This window comes from Schistocerca gregaria, chromosome 4 (genome assembly GCF_023897955.1).
Source record: "Schistocerca gregaria isolate iqSchGreg1 chromosome 4, iqSchGreg1.2, whole genome shotgun sequence".
NCBI lineage: Eukaryota > Metazoa > Arthropoda > Insecta > Orthoptera > Acrididae > Schistocerca > Schistocerca gregaria.
The window spans coordinates 260,478,018-260,500,660 of NC_064923.1; the positions used below are offsets into that span (position 1 = coordinate 260,478,018).

The following is a 22,643-nucleotide window of genomic DNA, read 5'->3' on the forward strand; positions in this document are numbered from 1 at the left end:
CTCTGAGGGAACGAAGCGGAATCACCGTTGAGGAGATGGACAATCTGGACCAACAGTGCCTTGATTAACTTGTGGATAGTATGCCACGACGAATACAGGCATGCTTCAATGCAAGAGGACGTGCTACTGGGTATTAGAGGTACCGGTGTGTACAACATTCCTGACCACCATCTCTGAAGATATCACTGTATGGTAGTACAACATGCAATGTGTGGTTTTCATGAGCAACAGAAAAAGGGCGGAAATGATGTTTATGTTGATCTCTGTTCCAATTTTCTGTACAGGTTCTGCAACTCACGGAACGGAGGTGACGCAAAAATTTTTTTTATGTTTGTAGTCATAATATCAAGTACATAAAGATATACAATCAAATTAAAGCTCTCTTCAATACCGAACAAATTATCTGATGCCGAAACTTGCTTTGTTTACCAGATTACAATAAATTTCAGGTATTTGGAATTTTTGTTGTATTAACTCCGCAAAGTTTTGTGGCGGTTCAGAAGAAAGAAAATTCAGAGCAGAATTCTATTCTACGAGGGGTCTACAAAACGTCTACATCTACTTCTAGATCTACGTGATTACTCTGCAATTCACAATTACATGTCTGGTACAGGGTTCACTGAACAACCTTCAAGCTATTCATACCGTTACATTATCGAACAGTGCGGGGGAGAAACGAACGCTTAAATATGTATATTCGGGCTCTGATTTCTCTTATTTTCTTAGAGCGATTATTTCTCCTTGTGTAGGTGGGCGCCAAAAATGTTTTCACCCTCTAAGGAGAAAGTTGGTTCTGCGAAAGTGTTGCAAGTGTAGGATTTTGTGCACGAACTGACCTCTCGATTACATCCTATAAATGTTCGATGGGATTCAAGTCGGGCGATCTGGGTGGTCAAATAATTCGCTCGAATTACCCAGAATGTTCTTCAAACAGTTGTGCCCTAGCGTCATGGCGCAGTGTCATCCATAAAAATTATTTTTTTGCTTGGAAAAATGAAGTCCATGAACAGCTGCAAATGGTCTCCAAGTAGACGAATATAACCATTTCCAGTCAATGGTCGATTCACACCATGTACACCATTATGCAACCACCACCAGCTTGCACATTATCTTGTTGACAGCTTGGGTCCGTGGCTTCGTGGAGTCTGCGCCACACTCGAACCCAACCACCAGCTCTTACCGAGTGAAATCTGGGCTGTCTGACCAGGTCACATTTTTTTCAGTCGTCTATGGTCACGAGCCCAGGAGAAGCGCTGCACGCGATGCCTGCTGTTAGCAAAAGCGCTCGTGTTGGTCGTCTGATGTCATAGGACATTAACGCCAAATTTCACTCCGTTGTCCTAACGGATGCGTTCGTCATGCGTCCCACATTGATTTTTGCAATTATTTCACGCAGTGTTGCTTGTGTGTTAGCAGTGAAAACATTACACAGAACACCGCTGCTCTCAGTCGTTAAAGCCGGCCGCTGTGACCGAGCCGTTCTAGGCGCTTCAGACGTAGGTTCGAATCCTGCCTCGGGCATGGATGTGTGTGATGTCCTTAGGTTAGTTAGGTTTAAGTAGTTCTAAGTTCTAGGGGACTGATGACCTCAGATGTTAAGTCCCTTTGTGGTCAGAGCCATTTGAACCATTTTCAGTCGTTAAACGAAGGCTGTCGGCCACTGCGTTGCGGGTGGTGAGAGGTAAGGTCTGCAATTTGGTATTCTCGCCACACTCTTGACACTGCGGATCTATGAACACTGAATTCCTAACAATTTCCGAAAAGGGACGTCCCATGAGTCCAGCTACAACTACCATTCTACGATCAAAGTCTGTCGATCCCTGTCGTGCGGCCAGAATCACGTCAGAAACCTTTTCACATGGATCATCTGAGTACATATGACAGCTCCACTAATGCACTGTCCTTTAATACCTACCTCCATCTGTATATGTGCATATGGCTATCCCATGGCTGTTGTCACTTCAGTGTAAACCTTGCCCTTTTGTGTTCAGTTGACAGTTACCGCGGAGCTCAGCACGTGCACAATTTGCGATACAGCAGACGATCTCTGACGACGGCGTGAGTACTACCCATTGAAATGTGTATCTCCTTAAGAATTTCCGTGACGGTTACTGTGTACTTGCTGCAAATCGGTTCCTCGACTGTTTGGACATTTTCGTCTGTTATCGACGTCGACGACTGTCCTTCCCAATTAGCGTCACCCTCGTCTGCGCGGCGTTTGTCAAATTCACTATGGCTGGACGCGATATAGCATATACTCCAAATACCGCCAGAATTTGACAATGGATCTGTGCGCAATTTAGACGTTCTACCCACAAGAATCGTACTGTACGGCATACATCGATTCTGCAGTATGTTCCCAGCTGGTGCACCATTTCGCTCCCACACTGCGATGCACCTGTTGTATTGATGGAACAACCGCTTGATTTTAACAACCGGCTGGCCAGTCGATTTTTTTCATTCAGTCGGTGTTTTCAGTCAAATGAAATAACGGAATGAAACTAGTCCCTGAGGACGGGGCGCAGGGGGGAGGGGGGTCGAAGAAGTGTCGATAGGAAAGGCATCTGGCTGCTCTCTACCGTTAACAATGGCAAATTCAGAATAACCCGCCGACTCCATGAAGATACGGGATAAGGCCAGGAAAAGAAAGAAGATAAATTTTAAGGAAACATCTCCTCTGCAGGAACCTAGATGGCCATAAACTTTAGAGCCAAACACAATATGGTATTACGTCCCAATAAGAGGAAGTAACATCGCTAGTTATTGTCTTACTTGTCATGAATTACTTGCAGAAATTTGACTATATTGCAGATACAATGTTGCACTTTTTGCCAAAGGTACATATTTCAAATTATACAGTAATGCATTTTACAGGAATTATACACGCGTTAAGACAATAATAACTGGGCCAAAGTATTGTTTACATGTGTTACAGTGTAGTTTGATTATAACTGAAGCTGTTTATTGGTTTGAACATCACGGTACTTTACTTGGCGTCGTCGTATTAGAAGTGCTATACCCTTCATTCCTTTCGACATTAGAACTAACTCGTCCAGTTTAACGTCCACCGTGACAGCAGCTCGTCAGTTTTGACATTATTGTCAGAGACGAAAATAACGATTAGAGACGTCATACGTTTTGAGGAAATGACATTGGAGTGTTAATGAACACAACTGCGAGTGTGTGACACTTGTAACTCGCTGACTCCGCCCCGAGAAGACGATGATTTATCAGTGAGCATAATCTGTTGGAACAATCCGTCAATAATACTTACTCCTACTGAGTGACATTATCTTCTTTATCAAGTTTCTGTACCCACCGCTCATCATAGGAATACAAGCCGTGCTCATATTTCGTGTCCCACGGTCGTAAGTGACTAACTTTTGAGTTGTGTTCCGTTCTGAGAGATTTTTCACTTCATTTACATTTCCTTTGTCCTGCTGTTCCAACAAGGCAGGGAGATCGTTAGAGTATATAAGATTATGTTGAGTTTTCTTCGACAGGAGATATCCGATATTTTTTAATTTAAGCTCTAGCAGGGGTGTTGGTTTTTTTTGGGGGGGCGTGGGGGTTGGGAGGAGAAAAGGAGGGAGGGGAAAGGGGAAGGAAGGGAATTACTGGTTGTTCAAAATATAGCAAAAATCCCTTTCTGATAACACATTTATCCGTTTAGTGAATAGGATAGTTTATTCTGAGCAATTTTCTTCTTCGTATTTGGGGTAGATACTTGAATTACTCGGCTCACTATCGACTTACATTTTGCTTGCACGTTGTGTCACCTTTCCTTTCAGTACTCTCTCGCCTTTCCCCTTCTCACCGTCAACAAACGTAATGGCGTTAATAACAAGTCATGGGGGCTGTCCACGAAGGCATTTTCCATGATCACTTTTAATGCTTGCATTGTGAGGCATGAATGCTCACTACGTACTTTGCTCTAGAACGGTGGATGAGCACAGTCACGTGACAAATTATTGGAAGTTGTCCTAACAGCCGGGACTAAGATTCGCTTTGTCGATTAACAGATTATATCTTCGTATTCCGTATTTGCAAATATTCATGGCATCACGGCACAAAATACGAACTACGCTATTATACAGAGTATTCGGAAATTCCCTTTAGAAACTCTGTATAATATTTTGGGTACATAATATGTTGGTTAGGAACACATCTTCAGGATATTTTGAATAGGAACGTACCGTTCCCGTGCTACACCCGTTTGAGATACTTGCTAGATAGATATACAACAGGGTAGTCATGGTGGGAGGTGCTTATGTCAGATCGGCTGATGTCATTTGACGTCTGTCTTACCTCTCGGACCTGGTTCGATCCTTATTCTTGTGTGTGAGAGTGTTAGAGCAAGGTGGTTGAGTACTCGTTTGTTCAGAACACCGACATGATAAAAATTATATAGAATAACTTCGCAAATATAACAAAACTGACGTCGTAACTAAATAAATATTATCGCAGAAAAATAACAAAGACTGTAATTATATGATTTGCGAATGTAATTACAATTTCTGTTCTTTTTGCAAAAGGGATCACTCTCTCTGCCTTTTTGCTTCTTCGTAGTGTAAGGAGCCTTTTTGTGACGAGGCACGAAAACGTGTAAGTTTTATGTAACATTTAGCCTAAATATACTCAAATATTACTTTAAAGTGTCTCTAATGTTTTATTGTAACAGTTCCTATATTCTTGAAGCGAATGACTTATATGCTTTATGCAAATTTTGCAGAGGTCCACGCCATTGTTCAAAATTATAACAGCCCAGAGTCGTAATAAATATCTTAATATTTGCAAATTTTGTCAAATAAGAATAAATTTAAATGTAGGAGGATTCTCTTGATTTGAAGTCATTCTTTTGAAAAAGTAAAAGCAATTGGTTTTTCCAATGTTGAATCATATTTGTGAAAATGACTTCATTAAACCTGTCAGCAATTGCGAGAAACGTCTTAGCTTTTTATCAAATATCCAAATTTGTTTGTTAGTGGTGTCTTAATATGACTCCGTGCCTGACAAACTAGCTGCGAGAAGTGCCACAACTGAGTCACTGATGTAAATAATTGTACAGATTTGAAGCAGGCAGAATAACACTAACTTTTCATAACATGTAAATACCAATATATAAAAGAACCACCGTAGGATACCTTCACCGTGAGCAGGCATGACTGTGATACTCCAAGGAAACGCAGGTTCAAATGGTTCAAATGGCTCTGAGCACTATGCGACTTAACTTCTGAGGTCATCAGTCGCCTAGAACTTAGTTCTAATTAAACCTAACTAACCTAAGGACATCACACACATCCATGCCCGAGGCAGAATTCGAACCTGCGACCGTAGCGGTCGCTCCGTTCCAGACTGTAGCGCCTAGAACCGCACGGCCAAACCGGCCGGCGAAACGCAGCAAACCCGAGTTAGAAGAGATCGCACTGCATCATATTGAAGAGAACCCATCAACGAGTGCACGAGTAATTTCTTGGGGTATTAATAAGTGGAACCGTAAAACAAGAGTTCTATGGGTCATGCTAATCAATTACTTGTAAAATTGGTCGCGCTACAGACATGTGCTGCGCCACGAAAACGGTACGCTCTCGCTCTATCAGTCCTAGAAGTTTGCAACGGGAATTTCTAGTCACCCTGTATTATTTTGAGTGTTGTAATTGAGACAAGCCAGAAAGTTAAGATCCACCACTGAAACCCTTTACTCACGTGGTGTGCGCACCTCTACACAGTGATACGCCCATCCATGTGTCCAGTATGGCAAGTTTCAAACTGGTGTAACTCTGAAGTTTTTGAGGAAAGGATGTATAAATATTCAGTTGCCACTTCTTATGAAGTTAACATAATCTGCTTCTCTCAATATCTTTTACACTGAACGTAACAAGTCTTCACTGTTGACCATGAAAATTGCAACACAAAGATGTCAAATCGGCGAGAAGTGTACTAAAAGCTTAGATACGAAAATTATTATTTGAGAGCAGTTGCACGAAAAGGTAGAAGTAAGGTCACTTACATTCTGTATACAAGGAAGGAAACGCGACAGTCTGATTCAGAAATTGGATTTGAACGTTGCCTGTTTTTGAGAAGAGCGTTTTATGCCTCCTGTATGAAAGAGATATGTCTGCCATCTCGAGCAGTAATTAGACTGAGACAGGATCATGACTGTCGAGACTGGTTTATCGTTACACGATATTTGTGCTTGCATTGGTAGGAATCTAACGACTGTCGTACGAATATGTAAACGATGAATTCAAGAGAACCATAACCAACGCTGTATAGGTTCACAGTGATTTCACACGACTACCGCCAAAGAGGACAGATACACTGTTTGCAGCTAGATAAGGATGCACAAGGTCGATGCAGCGACGTCTGGAGTACCTCTGTCAGCACGGCGACCACGAAGTTCCCTTGACGAGGTAGTAAAGAAAGGCGCGTTGACAATGATGCGCCCAGCAACAATACCAGAAACTGGACAGGCGCCACTTTGTCTTTGCCGAAGAGTCCCCGTTCTAAGGACACTACTGGACATTAAAATTGCTACACCACGAAGATGACGTGCTACAGACACGAAATTTAACCGACAGGAAGAAGATGCTGTGATATGCAAATAATTAGCTTTTCAGAGCATTCACACAAGGCTGGCGCCAGTGGCGACACCTACAACGTGCTCACATGAGGAAAGTTTCCAACCGACTTCTCATACGCAAACAGCAGTTGACCGGCGTTGCCTGGTGAAACGTTGTTCTGATGTCTCGTGTAAGGAGGAGAAATGCGTACCGTCACTTTTCCGACTTTGATAAAGGTCAAGGTCGGATTGTAGCCTATCGCGATTGCGGTTTATCGTATCGCGCGACATTGCTGCTCATGTTGGTCGCGATCCAATGACTGCTAGCAGAATATGGGATCGGTGGGTTCAGGAGGGTAACACGGAACGCCGTGATGGATCCCAACGGCCTCGTATCTCTAGCAGTCGAGATGACAGGCATCTTATTAGCATGGCTGTAACGAAACGTGCAGCCACGTCTCGATCCCTGAGTCAACAGATGAGGACGTTTGTAAGACAACAACCATCTGCACCAACAGTTCGACGACGTTTGCAGCAGCATGGACTATCATCTCGGAGACCATGGCTGCGGTTACCCTTGACGCTGCATCACAGACAAGAGCGCCTGCGATGGTGTACTCAACGATGAACCTGGGTGCACGAATGGCAACACGTCAGTTTTTCGGATGAATCCAGGTTCTGTTTACAGTATCATGATGGTCGCGTCCGTGTTTGGCGACATCGCGGTGAACACACATTGGAAGCGTGTATTCGTCATCGCCACTGGCGTATCACCCGGCGTGATGGTATAAGGTGCCATTGGTTACATGTCTCGGTCACTTCTTCTTCGCATTGACGGCCCTTTGAACAGTGGAGGTTACATTTCAGATGTATTACGACCCGTGATCTACTCTTCATTTCAGCAGGATAATGCACGACCACATGTTGCAGGTCCTGTACAGGCCTTTCTGGACACAAAAAATGTTCCACTGCTGCCGTGGCCAGCACATTCTCCAGATCTCTCACCAATTGAAAACGTCTGGTCAACGGTGGCCGAGCAATTGGCTCGTCACAATACGCCAGTCACTACTCTTGATGAACTATGGTATCGTGTTGAAGATGCATGGGCAGCTGTATCTGTATACGCCATCCAAGCTCTGTTTGACTCAATGCCCAGGCGTATCAAGGCCGTTATTACGGGCAGAGGTCGTTGTTCTGGTTACTGGTTTCTCAGGATCTATGCACCCAAATTTCGTGAAAATGTAATCTCATTTCAGTTCTAGTATAATATATTTGTCCAATGAATGCCTGTTTATCATCTGCATTTCTTTTTGATGTAGCAATTTTGATGGCCAGTAGTGTAATGAGCAAGATGAATGAACCCGTGTGTAGAGGCTCAGAGGAAAACAAACATTGCCAGATTGCATTCGTCTATGTCAGCAACTGGCATAATGGTACGAGGCACTGTAGGGTCCGCAACGCGAACGCCTCTGGTTCACGTAACCGGTAATTTAGATAACAGCTGTTACATTTTCGACGAGAAGGCCAGTGATTGTACCCTATCTTCGAGGTATCTGTGACGTGATCTTTCCGCAAGATAACGCAAGACCGCCTGTTCCCTTCGTGTCCAGAACTGTGAGAACAACTCTGATGCATTACGATGTGACATCAAACGAACCATCACACTCGATAGACTAGATGCCGGGATTCCCTGTAGTATGAACAGTATTTAGTAGCACCTAGTTGTGGTTCATCTCACGAGTGGAGGTGGCTTGCGCACGTGCGGGGAGTGGAGCAACCGCTTTCAAACAACACGTCAGATGCTCAGAAAAAGTGGCGTCGTTCGTGGAGTGCGCTATACAATTGTGACTCTCATTGTATGGTATTATTTCACAACTTCATACGTGTATAACTACGCCGAAACTACAATGTACGCAGATTTTCGGGATTCCTGGATTCAAGACCACATTCAAAAGATTGGCTTCAAGTTATCGAAAGTACCACGGGCTAGGTAGCGAAGTGCAAATTTTGTGGTACAGTTTTAAGAAGTCACTTTGGAGATTTGAGTCTCATGGGATGTCAAAGAAGCATCTACAAAATAAAAAGGCAAGAAACGTTTTGTTAATTGATTAGTCATTCATTGATCTCTTTAACAACTTTGATTACTCTAAGTAAATTGTTGCAGGTTGTAACTATGCAGCCTAAAATTGCTTTTAAGTCAGAGCCCATTGGAGAAAAAGGAAGATGCAAGACTTGCATTATTCACAGCTATGCATACTAGTAAACGTGTAGCCAACCATTTGGGAGAGGTAATTAATCACATTCATGAAATATTTGGAGTTTTTAATTAAAGAGGCATATGATTGGTTTAGTCGCTCTTCTTCCAGACAATTTCTTTATAAGGAGCTATACAAAACCATCAACGATGGACAGAGACCCTTAAAAATAGTTCAAGCGTGCCATACAAGATGGTTATCAATAGAAACCGCTGTGTCAAGAATATACATGCAATGGTCAGAGCTAAAAGCACATTTTTCCGTAGCTAATGTGCGCTATAGGTGCAACGTGGCGGAGTAATTGCACACTACGTATGCGAAAGAGATTAATTACGTATATATTTCATTTTCATGTACAATATTAACTGAAATAAACAGAGTCAATAAAATGTTCGAGTCGAAAGACACAGATAACACCAAACGCTTTGATGAGTTGACCAACCTGATAGATATGCTTTTCAACAAAGTTAGATTTCCTGTAAATAAAGTTAATATTTTTACTCAAAATATTCGTGACTTCTTCGATCGAAAATGTTAACTGGGATTCCGCTTTGTAAAGCAGCTGCTTGAAATGAGAGAAAAAGGATTGCCACGGGAAGACGAAGAAATGTTGCGTAATCGGTGCATAACATTTATAGTAAGTCTGAATGAAGAAAAAAAACGGTTACCAGAACATTTGACGTTGATGGAGAAAGATTTCCAGAATAAGTGTTGAACAAGCACTTAATCACAACAAAGAAAATCTAATTGATAGAACGGTTCAGTTCAGTAAACTAGAATTTATAGCAATAATGGATGGTCAATGGCGACAAATTCACTTGTTAAACTGGATCGAGACCAAAGATACAAAAAAAAGTAGAATGAAGTATTGCACTACAAAGATTCTCAAGCGGAATCCACACTTGAGGAATTAGCGACTTTTGCGATTACTTTCCTAACACTGCCTCATTTCAGTGCCAATGTTGAGAGACTATTTAGCAGTATGAATGTAATAAAAAACAACCAGAGGAATAGAATGAAGGTAAATCTTTTAACAGCTACATTAAGAATACGATGTGGTTTGAGGCTGGAAGGTAAATGCTGCAACGGATATGAAATTCCAATAAGCGTTGTAAAACAAATCGGTGCCAAAGAATCGTATCAATCGGAAACCGACGATGATGATGATGATGCAGGCAAAAATGATTGAACCGCGCGACTGCTACGGTCGCAGGTTCGTATCCTGCCTGGGGCATGGATGTGTGTGATGTCCTTAGGTTAGTTAGGTTTAAGTAGTTCTAAGTTCTAGGGTACTGATGACCTCAGAAGTTTTTCAAAAATGATTCAAATGGCTCTGAGCACTATGAAAAAAGAAGAAAACTAATTCATTTAAATAATTAGCTGTTGTTATAGAACTTTTTGTATGTTCCTGACCTTGACTTGCTGATTTATTTATTGTATGTTCATTTAAAGGTTGTGTGTATTTTATTACCTAATAATAAAGGAAACTAATTACTAATATACTTATTGTTTTCTTCCATAATAATTTTTTATAAAATTTGGTAGAAATTTTAGCGATAATGAAAGTAGGGGCATTTTTGTTGGTGGTTTTATTGTGGTTTTTGCATTTGTAACTGGTGGGGAGCTCACTTTAACTGTTGGCAACACTGGTCCCGACTTATCTTGATACTGAAGGTGATCGCCTGTGGACCTGCCCAGCGCGTTCTCCGGATCGCCGACTCTCCTGAAAACATCTGTTTATCGGCTGCTTAGAAACTACACGACTGATTAACTCTGGCGTGGAGCGCAAACAGAACGCAACGATGCACCCACTTCTGGCACCCAAGCTCACTTCGACTCGATGGCCAGCCGGATTAGAGCCATTGTTGCTGCCAGAGGTGGCAGCTCTGAGTAGTAAATTTCGCACAGTGGGAACCCGCAAATCAATTTATTATTTATTCTTCCTACTATACTATTTAGACACGTTAAATCAAATTTCGTTATTGGCTATCCTTACTGTTGTTTAGCACTGTAACTAATGAATTACTGCATTAACGTCCTGAATTAAGTACGCGTCAACAGGTAGTAAAAATAACATATCGAGAGAGAAGTTTCGTTTGCATGACAGATCACGTAGAGGACAAACACGACTGGTTTCGCGTGTCACAAATTAATGTTAAAGTAGGTTAATGAGTGATTAAAATTAATATAACAATTTAATTGAAAAACACATAACACACGGCGCAGCTGCAAAGATTAAGTGCAATGTACCTAGACACGGTGAAGAAGAAAAAGCTATGGCATACTACAAATGTTCAATCAAGAGTACATTGAGGATAAATATGCGGTAATTACTGTACGATTAAAATTTCTGCCGAACAACAGATATTAGCTAAATGTAACCTTGGTGAAAACCGATACAAGCATTCTCACATCAGAAACAACAAATCAAACGTTGTGTGATGGAACAAAACGAAACAAGATCAATTGGATTCCGTTCGTAATACTTGTAACTATGAGTAAGAAAGTTATTTCACAATTACATTCTTTTATAAAATGTTCAGTTGGTACACTTAGACACATCCGTAGTCAACATTCCACAAAACGTACATTTATCTGGTTTCGCATGTTGCAGAAAAGTGCGTATTGTAGCAATTTTATTATATTGTCTCGCTAAGCACTCATACATTCATTTATTTTTAATGTATGATAGGTTATACGAGTTTCTTTTAACAAAATAAAAGATAAAGACAGGAAAGATATCTCCTTGCTACCCTACAGAAATAAAAATTGCACAGTTTCGCGTTGTGTGTGTGTGTGTGTGTGTGAGAGAGAGAGAGAGAGAGAGAGAGAGAGAGAGAGAGAGAGAGAGAGAGAGAGAGATGGAGGGGTGAGGGGGCGGGATTTTTTTTTTTTTTTTTTTTTAGTGTTGGTTTAGTGATTCCGTACAATTACAGAGAGCCTTAGAGTTCAAGGTATTAAAATGTATGATCAGATACGTAGGGTACTTTCAGCAGTGTCTCGGTTTCGAGGTTTCGTTTCTATGTCGGTATTAATCACAGCCAGAAGTAATCGATAGACTACGTTTTTTCCGTTATTTCTACTACAATAGAATTTTGAGTTACGCTGTGAGCGGGTAAAGTTAAGTCAGTAAATACATGAGCGCTCTGAGCTCTTTGAACGCCACGTTACCCAATTTTTAGTGCTGCATCGGAGTCTGGGATAGGTCAGGAACGATATCTTATTTTTGATGCACTGTTTATTTTGACTTCTCAGCACTTTTATTTCATTTCGTCTCCTTTATTATCACATCGTTGTAGTAAAATACGTCACACTCTGCCAATCCATGCAGCAGGCGAACCTTTTCAGGAAATGCCAGTAATCTCCACCAGTGTAGATTGAATGTTGTGAACGATGGTTCTAAGCGTTCATATCAACAAAAATTAGTGAGCAGTATCCTCATTTCCTTGACTAAACAAACTACTATCACATGAGCAAACATGCTATGCAGAGGCTAATTGGACTGCTACGAATATCATCAGAAATACACAAATGTTGAAACTGGTTTCTTTTATTTTACATTTCCACGACTCGTTTTGAAGAACCGTATCTGCATCGTCAGATGAGTTTAGTTAAAATTAGTGCATCACAAAAGTTAATTTTGTCACCATTTCGCACGCAATCAAGCTCCCACAGAACGGAATTTGTGAAACGTAATTTTAATGAATTTCCTGTCGTTTTTAAGTATAACAACGTTATTTTTAAAGACAGAAATTGAATTGAACCCATATCATCAGGAATGTGTAATACTCAAAAGCACCGTATGCATGCTGCAATGTGAACATTATTTCCCTAATTTTCAAACAATTTCTTTTTTACATGTTCTGATACCATTCTTATTTTCACTTTGTGAACGCAGATAGAAAATCGCGGCTGAATATTATACAAGGGAAACAGATGGATACTCAAATTATAACAGTGCTTGTGGTGAAGGCGTGAATAACCAAAAATGGTTGAAAGGAAACTGCAATTACGACTTCCAATTCGCATTAAAGAGGAAAAAAGGAAAAATCTCCAGAACAAGTAAAGAGATAATTAGTTACGTCTAGACAGCTTACAATTTTTTTTTAAATATCTCTATATTGTTGCTAAGAAAAATTTCTCTGGCGTTTTGTTTTTCTCGTCATAAGCTACTTTTATCAACAAACTGACTACCGATTTCGGGCGAAGTACGTCTTCAGACAACAATCGTCACAAGAATAATAGCACAGAGCTAGATATACTAAGAAGTGAATCATAATTTGTGAATCCTAACCACGTGACCGATTTCTATACAGGGTGTTACAAAAAGGTACGGCCAAACTTGCACGAAACATTCCTCACACACAAATAAAGAAAAATGTTATGTGGACATGTGTCCGGAAACGCTTAATTTCCATGTTAGAGCTCATTGTAGTTTCTTCCACCTACGCTCAATGGGGCACGTTATCATGATTTCATATGTGATACTCTACCTGTGCTGCTAGAACATGTGCCTTTACAAGTACGACTCAACATGTGGTTCATGCACGATGGAGCTCCTGCACATTTCAGTCGAAGTGTTCGTACGCTTCTCAACAACAGATTCGGTGACCGATGGATTGGTAGAGGCGGACCAATCCCGTGGCCTCCACGCTCTCCTGACCTCAACGCTCTTGACTTTCATTTATGAGGGCATTTGAAAGCTCTTGTCTACTAAACCCCGGTACCGAATGTAGAGACTCCTCGTGCTCGTATTGTGGACGACTGTGATACAATACGCCATTCTCCAGGGCTGCATCAGCACATCGGGGATTCCATGCAACGGAGGGTGGATGCATGTATCCTCGCTAACGGAGGACATTTTGAACATTTCCTGTAACAAAGTGTTTGAAGTCACGCTGGTACGTTCTGTTGCTGTGTGTTTCCATTCCATGATCAATGTGGTTTGAAGAGAAGTAATAAAATGAGATCTAACATGGAAAGTAAGCATTTCCGGACACATGTCGACATAACATATTTTCTTTCTTTGTTAGTAAGGAATGTTTCCTGAAAGTTTGGCCGTACCTTTTTGTAACACCCTGTATAAAAGCCGACACTGACGACAAGCAATATTTGATTCAAACGATCCTGTCTGCCTATGGCACATTACTACAAAGCTTTTTCCTGATACTATAATAAAGGTAGATGACAAAGACCTCCACATTGTAATTAACCTATTTCAGAATCAATACTCTGCTGCGACAACAGGGAATGAGAAATCGGACACAAAGATATGCAACTGATACACATTTCGGATATTCAAGTTAATTATTTCGTAATTTACTTCTACTGGTTTAGAAATGTAGGGCTTGGAGGACAAGGAAACAAAAAAAACGTTAAGCAGTACGTAAACGCATACAAAACTAGTACAGTTACAAGGAATTGCTATTTCTGTAAGTAAATAAATTGCGTAACTATAGAATATCGTCGCAGTTGGGTGTATGGTTTCGTGATTTTCTGGTTGAAGGGTCACAGTTGGTAGTAGCTGACAAAAGTCATCGAATAAAACAAAAGTTATACCTGGCGTTCCCGAAGGAAGTGTTATAGGCCCTTTGCTGTTCCCTGATCTATTGAACTGTTTAGGACACGATCTGAGCCGCGCTCTTAGATTATTTGCGGATGATGCTGTTCTTTACCGACTACTGAAGTCATCAGAAGATCAAAACCACTTGCAAAATGGTTTAGACAAGGTAACTGTATGATGCGAAAAGTGGTAATTTGCCTTGAAAAAGAAGAAGGGTAGGGTAATCCACATCAGTAGTAAAAAATATTCGTTAAATTTCGTTTAAGCAACAAATAATACAAATTTAAATGCTGGCTGTACAAGTAAATTCCTAAAGCTTACAGTTACGAACAATTTAAACTGAACGATCACAAAGATAATGCTGTGAGGAAGAAAGAAGAACGATACATCTGTTCATTGGCAGAACACTTAGAAGATGCAACATGTCTACTACAGTACGCTTCTTCGTCCTATGGCGTAGTTCTGCCTATTATGGGATTCTAACCGACAGGATTGTCGGAGGACATCGAAAAAATTGAAATAAGGGCAGTGCGTTTTGTATTGTTACGAAAAAGGGGATATGATACGCGAATAGGGGTGGCAATCATTACAACAAAGGAGTTTCTCGTTGCTGTGATATCTTTTCAAGGAACTTCAATCACAAACTGTCTCTGAATGCAATAATATTTTGATTAGCATTTCCACAAGAAACTTTTATTTGGAGAGGTCCGTCTTGATCGAGTAAGGTATACAGTTCACAATTAACGGTTTACGCTATGCCATCTTCATATCTGTTACAAATACAAAACAATAATGTGAGAAACTAGATTGAATTACCTGACGCTGAATCTACAAAAAAACCTAGGAATACGTCGCCATGCTAGGAGCTTTATATTATTACTCTCTATATGTTTAATGTAGATTTTAAGTATGTATTTTATTTCCCTCATATTGCACGTAGATTTATGTTTTATTGTCAGACACTAATTTTGCCGTGTGAAATAATCTTAGTTAATGACTATGTATATTGCATTTTTAGCTACTGAATTTACAAAACTGGTTACTCATGTGCCGTAACATTAGTGACCTCTGCTTGCCACAGTTGTTTGTATAAGTACAGAACGCTCGGAGGCCTTTACCAGTATTTAGGATGCCCCTAGGTCTAAAGATATTGACTTTGTACTTATAGCAGTATACTTGTTTTTGGTATGTGTGGCTGCTATGCATAACTGTTGATTATGCTAGTGTTTTTGTTTGTTATTTATGTATTCCGATCTTTTTTGTAGACTTGCCTCAGCTAACTGAAACTAGTTAGTAAAACCACGGTTTTCTGTTTTTAGCAGATTTGAAGGAAGCAATAGCCGAAATCGGTAATTGTGAACCATGCAACCTATATGATCAACGCGCAGTTTTACATATAAAGCTCTGTAACATGGTCACGGACTCGTTTACAGACTTGTCGTCTTCATCTGCATCTACATGGATACTCTGCAAATCACATTTGTCTGGCAGACGGTTCATCGAACCACCATCACAATTCTCTATTATTACAATCTCGTATAGCGCTCGCAAAGAAGTAACTGCTATCTTTCTGTACGAGCTCTGATTTCCCTTGTTTGATCGTGGTGATCGTTTCTCCCTATGTAGATCGGTGTCAAAATATTTTCGCCTTCGGAAGAGAAAGCTGGTGATTGGAATTCAGTGAGAAGATTGCTCCGCAACGAAAAACGCCATTGTTTTAATGATGTCCATCCCAAATCCTGTATAATTTCAGTGACACTCTCTCCTCTATTTCGCGACAATACAAAACCTGCTGCCCTTCAGTTTATACGCAGGGGGAAAAATCAAAGTTCGCACGGAAAGATTGCAGTGTTCGTTTTTCACACGTGCTGTTCGAGAGTGGAACGGTAGCGAAAAAGTCTGAAAGCGTTTCGATGAACTCTCTCGCAGGCACATTAAGTGCGAACTGCAGAGTAATCACGTAGATAGGTGCAGCTTTCTGCGTGACGTTTGAAATCCTGGGGTGCTACGTTGTGGTGTGAGCTACATGTGGGTGTCGTCAGACGGGCTGAGGGGTAGGGAGTGGGGAGCGGTTACCTGTGTACGGGAGGCGCGCGGCGTCGCCAGCTGCGTGTCGTCGTGTCGTCGCGAGTCGCAGCGTCGGTGCTGCCGGCGGCGCGGTCCCACCACGACTGAGTGGCCGACGCCGCCTCCGCCGCCGCCGCCGCCGCCGCCGTGGACGCAGACGCCCGGCCGGGGAGGGGCGGAGCGCCGTGCGAGCCGGAGCGAAGTGAGGCGCCAGCGTCCGCACCGGTGGACCACCGCACCCCGGCACCTGCCACCCAACTCTAACTCACCACCTAGCGCTGGCATATACTGGCTGATGAGTAAAGTGAGAAAGATCTGTGTGTGTGAAGAAGCATATACAGGGTGGTTCGTGGATAGTGACCGGGCCAAATATCTCACGAAATAAGCGTCAAACGAAAAAAACTACAAAGAACAAAACACGTCTAGCTTGAAGGGGGAAAGCAGATGGCGCTATAGTTGGCGCTGCCATAGGTCAAACCGATATCAACTGCGCTTTTAAAATAGGAACCCCCCATATTTATTACATATTCGTGTAGTACGTAAAGAAATATGAATGTTTCAGATAGACCACTTTTTTTCGCTTTGTGGTAGATGGCGCTGTAATAGTCACAAACGAAACGCATAAGTACGTGGTATCACGTAACCTTCCGCCAGTAGGGACGGTATTTGCTTCGTGATACATTACCGTGTTAAAATGGACCGTTTACCGATTGCGGAAAAGGTCCATATCGTGTTGATGTATGGCTATTGTGACCAAAATGCCCAACGGGCGTGTGCTATGTATGCTGTTCGGTATCCTGGACGACATCATCAAAGTGTTCGCACCGTTCGCCGGATAGTTACGTTATTTAAGGAAACAGAACGTGTTCAGCCTTGTGTGAAATGTCATCCACGACCTGCTACAAATGATGATGTCCAAGTAGGTGTTTTAGCTGCTGTCGCAGCTAATCCCTACATCAGTAGCAAACAAATTGAGCGAGAATCGGGAATCTCAAAAACGTCGGTGTTGAGAATGCTACAACATCGTTTGTATCCGTACCATATTTATATGCACCAGGAACGTCGTGTACATTTCTGCCACTGGGCACAAGAGAAATTACAGGACGATGACAGATTTTTTTGCACGCGTTCTATTTAGCGACGAAGCGTCATTCACCAACAGCGGTAACGTAAACCAATATAATATACATTATTGGGCAACGGAAGATCTACGATGGCTGCCTAGTGGAACATCAGCGACCATGGCGGGTTAATGTATGGTGCGGAATTATGGGAGGAAGATAGTTGGCCCCCGCTTTATCGTTGGCAATCTAAATGGTCCAATGTATGCTGATTTTCTACGTAGTGTTCTACCGATGTTACTACAAGATGTTTCATTGCATGACAGAACGGCGATGTACTTCCAACATGATGGATGTCCGTCACATAGCTCGCGTGCAGTTGAAGCGGTATTGAATAGCGAATGGATTGAGTAGCAAATGGATTGGTCATCGAAGCACCATACCATGGCCCGCACGTTCACCGGATCTGACGTCCCCGGATTTCTTTCTGTGGGGAAAGTTGAAGGATATTTGCTATTGTGATCCACCGACAACGCCTGACAACATGCGTCAGCGCATTGTCAATGCATGTGCGAACATTACGGAAGGCGAACTACCCACTGTTGAGAGGAATGTCGTTACACGTATTGCCAAATGCATTGAGGTTGACGGACATCATTTTGAGCATTTATTGCATTAATGTGATATTTACATGTAATCCCGCTACAACAGCATGCGTTCTCAGAAATGATAATTTCACAATGGTACATGTGTCACGTTAGAGCAACCGAAATAAAATGTTCAAACCTACCTACTTTCTGTATTTTAATTTAAAAAATCTACCTGTTATCAACGTTCGTCTAAAATTGTGAGCCATATGTTTGTGGCCATTACATCACAAAGTGAAAAAAGTGGTCCAACTAAAACATTCGTATTTCTTTTCGTACTACACGAATATGTAATAAAAAATGGGGATTTCTATTTGAAAAAAACGCAGTTGATATCCGTTTGACCTATGGCAGCGCCATCTATCGGGCCAACCATAGCGCCATCTTGTTTGCCCCTTCGAGCTAGACAAGTTTCGTTCTTTGTAGTTTTTTTGTTTGATGCTTATTTCGTGAGATATTTGGCCCGGTCACGATCAATGGACCATCCTGTATGCTGGTGTCCAAAATTAAAGAAACAAACAGAAATTGTGCAAGGTTGCGTTTATTATGCCACAAAGAGTATTAACAGGTGAGTAAAGTAGAAACAATGTAAAGCATACAGAACATAAACAATTAGAACATGCATAACGGTAGACAAAATTGTTCGTATTTTTCAACTTAACGATCTCCACACACACATTCCTACGACTGGTTAATGTGCTCAGAATGGTGTGTTTACGCCTCTGGCAGCAACACGGACCCGACGACGACAGGGCATGCTGTGAATGATGTCATCAATCTCATTTTGAGGCAATAACGCCCATTCTTACTGCAGCGTTGCTGGCAGGTCATGGAGAGTGGTTGGTGGATGCTGATGTGACGCAACCTCTTCCCCTAGTGCATCTCAGACATGCTCAAAGCCATTCAGATCGTGAGAGCAAGCAGGCCGCGCCATGCGTGCAATATCTTACGTTTCCAAGGAACCATCAACCATCCGTTCTCTATCAGGTCGAGTATTATCGTTCGTGAGTACGAAGTCTGGACTCCTAGCACATCGCAACAACCGCAAATGAGATTCCAAGACCTCGCCACGATATCTGACAGTAGTTAAACCTTGCCGATTCACGAGTACAATTTCGTGAAGGTATGTTCTAGTGGTCAACATAATCCCTTCCCACACCATTAGGAATTCTCCTCGACATCTGTCTCTTTCGACAGTGTTTGGGTCTCGAAATCGTGTTCCACGTTCCCTCCAGATGCGAATCCGTCGAGAATCACTCCAGACCAAATCGGGACTCATCTGTGGAAAGAACTTTGGCCCAATATTCGACCGTCCAGGTGGCATGTTAACGACTCCACTCCAGACGTTCCTTTCTGTGAAGACGCATCAGAGGTACACATTTGCAGGTCTACGACAATAAAAGCCACTCTGCCAAACACCGTTTGCCTCGATACAACACGTCCAGTGAATGCTGCGCGGTCGGACGCCAGTTGCCGTGCAGTACTAAAGTGGTACCGTCATCCCCCTACAGCAAAATAACGGTCCTCTCTTTCGGATGTCACACGCATTCGGGCCTGCCCTGGTCTTCGGGATACAGTTTTGATATCTATAAACGGTCCCCACATCCGAAAAACAACAAAAGATTCACATTAAGCCATCGGCCCACAACAGTTTGCGCTACTGTCCTGCTTCCATTCTTCCTACGATCCTCCACTGCAGAGAGCCTGGTAGGCGTCTTCTGTGCCATACTTCACAGTCTGTGACTGTGTACGCAGCGATTGTCGATGTGGATCTACCCGGAAAACATTACTGCGTTTGAAAGGTGATCTGACGTCATCGTCGGCGTAGTTATCCGTTGACCTGAATGTGATCTTCCATGAAGAAACGATCATATGGACAGTTTGCAACATTATCTTGTGAATTAGACACAGGACGGCGAAAAAGCGGTTTGTTGCTATAATTTTGGACACCAATGTACTACCCTCATAACTAGTGACAGATAACCCTGATTATTTGAAGCTACGAAGGGTGTACGTTTCTAGTAGCCAAGAGAACAAACTTAGTAACTTGATCGGACTAAAAAATTACTAGAAAACAGTCTCACAACACACACTTTCACAAATTCAGCGTAAAGAACTGGAATTATGGCTGCCTGTCTGTTACGAGGAGCTTTCAATAAGTAATGAAACAAAAATTTTTCTTGGTCAGTTTCAAGAATACGCAATTTGTGGGACATCGCGGAACATTCCTGTTTCAGGCCCTATCGTTTCATAATGCTCCGATAGGTGGCGCCGCTGTACGTAGATTCAAAATGGCTTGTGTAACGATGGTGCGTTCCGAGCAGAGAACTGTCACTGAGTTTCTCTTGGAGGAAAACTAGAGCATCGCAGATATTCATAGACGCTTGCAGAATGTCTACGGAGACCTGTCAGTGAACAAAAGCACGGTGAGTTGTTGGGCGAGGGGTCTGTCATCATCGGAACAAAGTCGCGTATACCTGTCTGATCTCCCGCGTCCCGGCTGGTCGCACACAGCCGTGACTCCTGCATTGTTGGAACGTGCGGATGTTCTCGTTCGTGGTGATCGACGGATCACAATGAAACACCTCGCTGCACTACTGGACGTGTCTGTTGGTAGTACTGACACACTCTTCCACCAGTTGGGGTACTCAATGATGTGTGCGAGCTGGGCTCCTCCCCCGGCTAACAGAAGGCCATAAAGAGAAACGAAGGACTATCTGTATAAGCTTGCATCTTACTTCTACATCTACATCTACATGACTACTCTGCAATTCACATTTAAGTGCTTGGCAGAGGGTTCATCGAACCACAATCATACTGTCTCTCTACCATTCCACTCCCTAACAGCGCGCGGGAAAAACGAACACCTAAACCTTTCTGTTCGAGCTCTGATTTCTCGTATTTTATTTTGATGGTCATTCCTACCTATGTAGGTTGGGCTCAACAAAACATTTTCGCATTCGGAAGAGAAAGTTAGTGACTGAAATTTCGTAAAAAGATCTCGCCGCGACGAAAAACGTCTTTGCTGTAATGACTTCCATCCCAATTCGCGTATCATATCTGCCACACTTTCTCCCCTATTACGTGATAATACAAAACGAGCTGCCCTTTTTTGCACCCTTTCGATGTCCTCCGTCAAGCCCACCTGGTAAGGATCCTACACCGCGCAGCAATATTCTAACAGAGGACGAACGAGTGTAGTATACGCTGTCTCTTTAGTGGACTTGTTGCATCTTCTAAGTGTCCTGCCAATGAAACGCAACCTTTGACTCGCCTTCCCCACAATATTATCTATGTGGTCTTTCCAACTGAAGTTGTTCGTAATTTTAACACCCAGGTACTTAGTTGAATTGACAGCCTTGAGAATTGTACTATTTATCGAGTAATCGAATTCCAACGGATTTCTTTTGGAACTCATGTGGATCACCTCACACTTTTCGTTATTTAGCGTCAACTGCCACCTGCCACACCATATAGCAACCTTTTCTAAATCGCTTTGCAACTGATACTGGTCTTCGGATGACCTTACTAGATGGTAAATTACAGCATCTTCTGCGAACAACCTAAGAGAACTGCTCAGATTGTCACCCAGATCATTTATATAGATCAGGAACAGCAGAGGTCCCAGGACGCTTCCCTGGGGAACACCTGATATCACGTCAGTTTTACTTGATGATTTGCCGTCTATTACTACGAACTGCGACCTTCCCGACAGGAAATCACGAATCCAGTCGCACAACTGAGACGATACCCCATAGGCCCGCAGCTTGATTAGAAGTCGCTTGTGAGGAACGATGTCAAAGGCTTTCCGGAAATCTAGAAATACGGAATCAACTTGAGATCCCCTGTCGATAGCGGCCATTACTTCATGCGAATAAAGAGCTAGCTGCGTTGCACAAGAGCGATGTTTTCTGAAACAATGCTGATTACGTATCAATATATCGTTTCCTTCGAGGTGATTCATAATGTTTGAATACAGTATATGGTCCAAAACCCTAATGCAAACCGACGTCAATGATATAGGTCTGTAGTTAGATGGATTACTCCTACTACCCTTCTTAAACACTGGTGCGACCTGCGCAATTTTCCAATCTGTAGGTACGGATCTATCGATGAGCGAGCGGTTGTATATGAGTGCTAAGTAGGGAGCTATTGTATCAGCGTAATCTGAAATGAACCTAATAAGTATACAATCGGGACCTGAAGACTTGCCCGTATCAAGCGATTTGAGTTCCTTCGCAACCCCTAAGGTATCTATTTCTAAGAAACTCATGCTAGCAGCTGTTCCTGTTTCAAATTCTGGAATATTCCATTCGTCTTCCTTGGTGAAGGAATTTCGGAAAACTGCGTTCAATAACTCCGCTTTAACGGCACAGTCGTTGGTAACAGTACCATCGGCACTGCGCTGATCGTGATAAATTTTTGTCGAACACGGCCACACGAGATGAAATATGGCTCCATCAGTTCCAACCGGAAACAAAACGGCAG

General features: G+C 42.3%; 1 protein-coding gene across 1 annotated transcript in view; it reads right to left on the reverse strand.

The window, feature by feature from the left end:
- The window catches only part of LOC126365758 (probable G-protein coupled receptor 139), a 1,098,473-nt gene extending 1,081,922 nt beyond the window's left edge, over positions 1-16,551 (reverse strand). Inside the window, exon 1 of the mRNA XM_050008257.1 lies at positions 16,457-16,551. The gene's annotated coding sequence lies outside the window, so the exon portion shown is untranslated. The remainder of the gene's footprint in view (positions 1-16,456) is intronic.
- Positions 16,552-22,643: the final 6,092 nt, after the last annotated feature.